General features: G+C 53.1%; 1 non-coding gene across 1 annotated transcript; it reads left to right on the forward strand.

Annotated features, from left to right (window-relative positions):
• Window positions 1–289: 289 nt before the first annotated feature.
• On the forward strand, window positions 290–391 carry LOC111731421. Its single transcript, XR_002777126.1, has one exon. It is a non-coding gene; the product is annotated as a U6 spliceosomal RNA (small nuclear RNA).
• Window positions 392–6,439: the final 6,048 nt, after the last annotated feature.

A 6,439-nucleotide genomic window follows, 5' to 3' on the forward strand; every position in this document is an offset into this window, starting at 1 on the left:
AACCTGGGGACGCTGCTGGCCATCCGGCCCCCAGAGGGAAGGGGCCCTCTGGGGATGTCACCGGCACAGAGGGAGAGAGTAGGTGTGTGGTGTGGCCAGGCTAGGCACAGACAGCTCTGCCCCACGAGTGAACTTACGAGCTCTGTTTTTGCTTAAGGTGGTTTCAGTTGGTTTCTGTCACATGTAATCCGGCGAGTTCTCAGCTCAGCCATCTACAGATGCTCACGCTGGGACTCGAGCCCATCCACGGAGCCCGTGCAGGGTCTGCTCACAAGAGCTACAGAGATGCCGGCTTTGGCAGCCCACATGCTAAGTCGGAATGACACAGAGGAGCTTGGCGTGGCCCCTGCACAAGGGTGACACGCCAATTCGTGAAGCGCCCCACATTTCTCATAAACCGTAATATTAGTCTGTCAAATAGGAACTCAATAACCTGCTTTACTAGCATTTTTGTTAAGAGCTGAGAATCGAGCCAGCAGTGACAACAGAACCAAGAACCACTTCTAAATTGGGAGGGGTCAGCTAGGGCACTGCACAATACATCAGCAGTCAGGACACATACGTAATTTGTGGGTCCCAATGCAGAAGGAAAATGGGCCACTCGCTTAAAAACCATTAAAATAGATTAATAAATGAAAAATAAAGACTTACAGAGAAGTGCCTGCCCAGGCCCGTGGGGCGGGGGGACCGGGAAGAAGCAGAGTAAAGCCAGAGCAGAGGCGCCCGGTCCAGCCCAAGCCCACGCGGCGGCACTGGTTTCAGCACCAAGGACAGCGGCGGGGCTCGCCCCACCCACCGCGGCAGGCCCAGCGCGGCGATGGGGGCTCGGCTCTCCCATCGGAACTGGATTCTCACGTCATGAAACTTGACAGTGCAGTTCATCTTGAGGCTGTTGACAGGCACCTGAAAGACTTAAGGACAAGAATTCTTCTAGGCAGTTAAAAACAAACAAACAAAAACAAACAAAAAACAAACAAAAACCAGCCACATTTCCAGGTCTCTCCCCTGGAAGACCAGAGGGGCACTGGTTTCCGGGGTGGGGGCAGGGTGGGCTTGTAGCGCTCGTCTTTGTGCTCTCAAGGAGCCAGCAGGTGCCACAAAGCACTGACATGAGGGAGCAGTCCGAACGGAACCTCACGTGAGCCATGAAGGAGAGAATTCCATGCAGGAGTGAGTTGAGGGGCACACAGGAGGCGTCCAGGGCAACCGAGGTGAGTGGGCGAGGGAGGAGGGGCTCGGTATTAGTTATCTTTTGCTGGGTAGCAAATTACTCCAGAACAAAGATCCATTGCCTCGCAGTGTCTGAGGGGCAGGAGCCCCGGGGGCAGGCAGGCTGGCTGGCTGGTTCTGGCTCTGGGCCTCTCACAAGGTTGTAGTCAAGATGATGGCCAGGGCTGTGGGCATCTGAAGGCCTGACCAGGGCTGAAGGATGCATTTCCAAGATGGCTCCCTCACAGGTGAGCTCAGTTCACTGCCACGTGGACTTCACAGAACAGCATACGGCATGGCTACTGACTTCCCTCCAAATGAACGATGAATGGGTGGGGCGGAGAGGAAGGGGGGGGCGGAGGGAGAGGGAGAGAGGGCGCGTGGGCACACCGTCAGACGAAGCCCCAAAGTGTTTCACAGTCCGGTATCAGAGGTGACACACCTCCGCCCCTGCATCTCCCTCCGTCCTACAGACTCAGCTGGTTCACGGTGGCCAGAGTGCCACAGGGACCTAGGAGGCATGGGTCACTGGGGGCCATCTTGGAGGCTGGCTGTCACAGGCTCCAAGAAAAAAACGAAATTCATAGATGGCCTGATGTTGTTATGTGCCAAAAAGAGATTTATATTTCCATCGTAGGGTCGGGGGATAAATAAGTGATGGGTACGTAGAAAATAAGCCAGACCTAAAACATGAGGCTCTTATTAAGTCCAGGAGAAACAACAGGTTGTACAGGAGATGTGACTACAATACATTCTCAGCTGTGAATAGCATGTGCACAGCAATAATGATGCACCCACTGAATTCCGATTCAGCCCGAATGAGAAGTCGGGGGGCAGGAAAGTGTGTGTGTGGGAGACTGTGGCAGGGGCTGCGTGAGGGATCAAACTCTCAGCCCCCACAGCAGGAAGTCAATGGATAATTTCTAAATCTTAAAAACAAACAAAAAACCCCCACGACATTGGCATGCTATTTAGAAGTAAATACAAACAAACAAACAAAACCCAAACAGACTGGAAAAAATGTTCACCTCCGAGATGGGAACTGAGGGGCGTGGAGAGCGGGTGAGGGGCGGCGGGCTCCCAAGGCTCTTGCAGACTTGTGCGGAACACTGGAGCCTGCTCCTCACTCCCAGCTCTCCGCAGGACCCCTGCACCCTGGGGAGAGCCTGGGCAGCTGCGTCCTCTCCCAGGGCAGGACCCCCTCGCCCTGGGGTTTGAGCCTCCCCCAGTTTGCCTGAGTTGCCGCCAGTCTGCATGGCTATCCATCTCCGCCGTTAGCCTGCCTCCCCTGCCCCTTCCTCGCTCTTCTCCCCGAGCCGAGCCGGACAGAGGGGCCCAGCTCTGTCGGCAGCAACAGCTGTGCCCTGGCCCCTCTGGCCTGCACTCCCCACCCGCCCCCAGCGCCACTCACAGCGGTAGGAAACTGGGAGAAGTTGCTCCTGCTGCTTTGGAGGTGAACTGGGGACAGCGGGCCTCGCTCCATCATTTCCACGACACCTCACCTAATTACCGGCGTGCTATTCATTTGAATGTCAGCGCTGCCGCATGCCCGTGCCTTTAATTAATAATTTGGTAAAACTCCGCACAGGACCTGGCCAGGCCAGTGCAGCAAGGACTGCTGGGGCTGGGCCGAACCTGGGGCTGTGGGCCAGACCGACGGGCACCCCTCCCCATGCCCCCACCCCCAGCAAGTGCAGAGGCCTTGGGCTGGAACCCAGGGCCCTGGTCCCTTGTCCCCAGCCCAGCTGTCCTCACCGGGCCTTGAAGCCACAGGTGCAGCGGCTTCAGGGACCCTTCCAGGAGGGGGTGGGGAAACAGACCCTGAGGTATGTGTGGGCACCTGGACTGGGGCCGAAGCCAGGGGATTGGCTCCCCTGGGGTCCAGGAGGAGGGGTGAGGTGTGGAGGGGCCAAGGAGCCCAGCTCACACCCAGGCTCAAATAGGCCAATGCTTGTGGCCTGAGGAGAGCGGGCGGGGGAGGGGTTCTTGGGACAGCTAGGGTGGGGGCTGGGCCTCTTCACAAAGGGCCCCTCCCGGCCCTGAGAGTCCTCTACTCCAGGCCTTGAGGGGCCAGGGGGTGACCTGCAAAGGCCAGGGCTGACTCCACACCCCAGGAGCCTCCCGCGCCCAGCCCCCGGGCAGGGTAGGGACTTGCCGAAGAGGCACAGAGGCTACTAGGTTAAGTGGAAAATCTATTTGGATCCAACTTGAATTATTGAGTGGTTCGGGACTTATTCCTGGCTCCCGGGCAGACTGTGCTCTGCGAAGACACCACCTCAGCCCTATTTTTAAGGTTCTATGAGAAGGAGCTGCCACCGTACTTAGGACCTCCACAGGCCCTTTAAAACCCGGGTGGGGGGCAGAGCAGGGTGGGGAGCAGGGCTTGGGGGGGTGGGGGGGTGTGCCACTCTGAAGCCCCCTCCCCCACCGTGACCCCGCTGCTTTATGGGTCTCCCATGAATGACCCCGGCCAGCAGATCCAGGCCCCACCCACACCCCACCACCACCCCTCCACTTGAACCCCCAGCCTGGCCCACCCCCACCCCTTGACCCCTGCTCCCCCACATCTGGCTCCCTCTGAGCAGCTCTGTGTTGAATCCACGCCCTCTATGTGGGCCAGTCTCAGCAAGCCACTGAAGGGCTCTCTGTTCCTCTCCGATGCGGCCATGGTGTGGCCACAGGACAAGGCTGAGGGGTCTGTGGGTTCCCTTCCCTAAGGCTGTAGGCTGAGCCCTCCTCACCAGCCTTCCCTGCCAAGCTCGAAGCCCACGCTGGGTTATACACAGCCTCTGCTGCCTGCCAACTGAGCTCCCAACCCCACTCCCCTGAGGCCAGGCTGAGGACTTAGTGGGGCCGTAACTGGTTTCTGATGGGGTTGGATTTGCACCCCTGGGGGCCTGCCTGCTTGTGGGGAGCTGGAAGCACTTGAAGGCGGATGTGGGTTGAGCCCTGACCCTCTGGTTCTTGAAGCGGACTCTGCCTTCCCCTCCCTCACTCTAAGCCCAGGGTCATTGCTGGGGAATCTTGGGGGTGGGGAGAGGGCTCCTTAGAAACCCCTCGCAACCAGAGACTGACCCAGAAAATGAACTCAAATTACTGAAATCAGGAAAGAAAGTGGGGACACTACCACATTTGCAGAAATAGAAAATATGAATTGTAGGCCGACTCATTAGATAATCTGGATGAAATGGATAAATTCCTAGAAACACACAAACTACCAACTGATTCAAGAAGAAATAGAAGGTGTTCACAGACCTATAACAAATAAAGAGATTAAATCAGTAATCGATTCACCTCCTGACAAAGGAAAGCACGGGGCCAGATGGCTCCACTGGTGAATTCTACCAGAGGCTTCGACAAGGATCAACACCAATCCCCCTCAAACTCTTTCAAAAAACAGAAGAGGGGACACTTCCCACTGTTCTATGAGGCCAGCATCACCTGCATGTCGAAGTCAGAGAAAGATATCACGAGAAAACTATAGACCAATATCGCTTATGAATATAGACGCAAAAATCCTCGACAGAATATCAGCCAAGTGAACTCAGCAGCACCTAAAAGGATTATAATGCACCATGACCAAGTGGGATGTAGTCCAGAGACACAAGAGGGGCTCAAAATGTGAAAACCGACGACATAATACACCACGTGAATAGACGAAGGACGACAACCATTTCCACAGGTGCAGAAAAAGCATGCGACAAATCCATCACTGATAAAGACACTCGGCTAACCAGGGATAGGAGAAAACTTCCTCCAACTGACCCCGGGCATCTCGGAAAAGCCCACGGCTAACGTCTCACTCAACGGCCAAGGACCGAAATGTTCTTCCCTAAGGTCGGGAACGAGACAAGACGTCCCCTCTCTCCACCTCTGTTCAGCATGGATCTGGAGGACCTGCTCAGGGCAGCTGGGCACGAAAAGAAAGAAAAGGCACCCGGACTAGAAAAGAAGAAGCAAAACTCTCTCTATTCACAGATGACATGACCTCATGTACAGAAAACCCTAAAGCATGTGCACGCGCACGTGCACGCGCACACACATGCACACAGTCGATGAGTACAGCGAAGTTGCAGATACAAGATACAAAAGTCGGTTGTATTTCAATACACTGGCAATGAACAATCCAAAAATGAAATTAAAACAATTCCATTCACAATAGCATCTAAAATAAAACAGAGAGATAAACTTAACTGAAGGAAATGCAAGACTTGTCTATTGAAAACTACAAAACGTCATTGAATGAAATGAAGATCTAAATAAACAAAAAGACACTTCATGTTCAGTGACTGACTTAAAATTAAGATGGCAATGCTCCCCCACATTGATCGGTGCAATCCACACCAAACTTCCAACTGCCTTTTTTTGCAGACATGGATCAGCTGGTTCTAATATTCACAGAGAATTGCAAAGGATCCCAAAAAGCTACCTACAAAAATGAACTGAAAACGGGTCAAAGATCTAAGCGTAAGAGCTGAAACTATAAAACCCTTAGAAGGAAACAGGAGAACTTGGCGACCTTGGATTAAGCAATGGTTTTTTCAATGACACCAAAAGCACAAGCAACCAATGAAAAGTAGATAAACTGGACTTCATTGAATTGGAAAACTTTAATGCATCAAAGGACATTATCAAGAAAATGGAAGACATTATCAAGAAAATGGAAAGACAATCCAGAGAATTTATTTATAAATTATGAAATACAACTGATTTTTGAAAATGGTCTCATGTCCAGAACATGTAAAGAGCTCTCACAGCTCCACAACAACAAATAATCCAAGGATAAACAATATCCTTTGTAAAAGGACAAAAAATTTGAGCAGACACTTCTCCCAAGACGAACAAATGGCCAATAAGCACGTGAAAAGATGCTCAGCATCACTGGGTATCAGGGAAGTGCGAACCAAACCAGAATGAGATACCCTGGCACCAGCACTGGGACGGCTGGAATCAGACAGACGATACGATAACAAAGTGGGTGAGGACGTGGAGAAACAGCGACGTTGCGTTGCCGGTGGGGCCGCCGTGCAGAATGGCATGGCTGCTCGCCAGCAAGTTAGTCGCCACGTGACCCAGAAAGTCTGCTCCTAGGCGGACACCCAGGAGAGGTAGAAACATAAACTCACAAACTTGTACATCAATGTTCATAGCAGAATTATTCATAATAGCCCCAAAGAGAAACCACCCAAATGTCCATCCACATGATGAATGGATAAACACGTGGTCTCCC

The sequence above is a fragment of the Pteropus vampyrus genome, unplaced genomic scaffold, assembly GCF_000151845.1.
Source record: "Pteropus vampyrus isolate Shadow unplaced genomic scaffold, Pvam_2.0 Scaffold371, whole genome shotgun sequence".
Classification (NCBI taxonomy): Eukaryota; Metazoa; Chordata; class Mammalia; order Chiroptera; family Pteropodidae; genus Pteropus; species Pteropus vampyrus.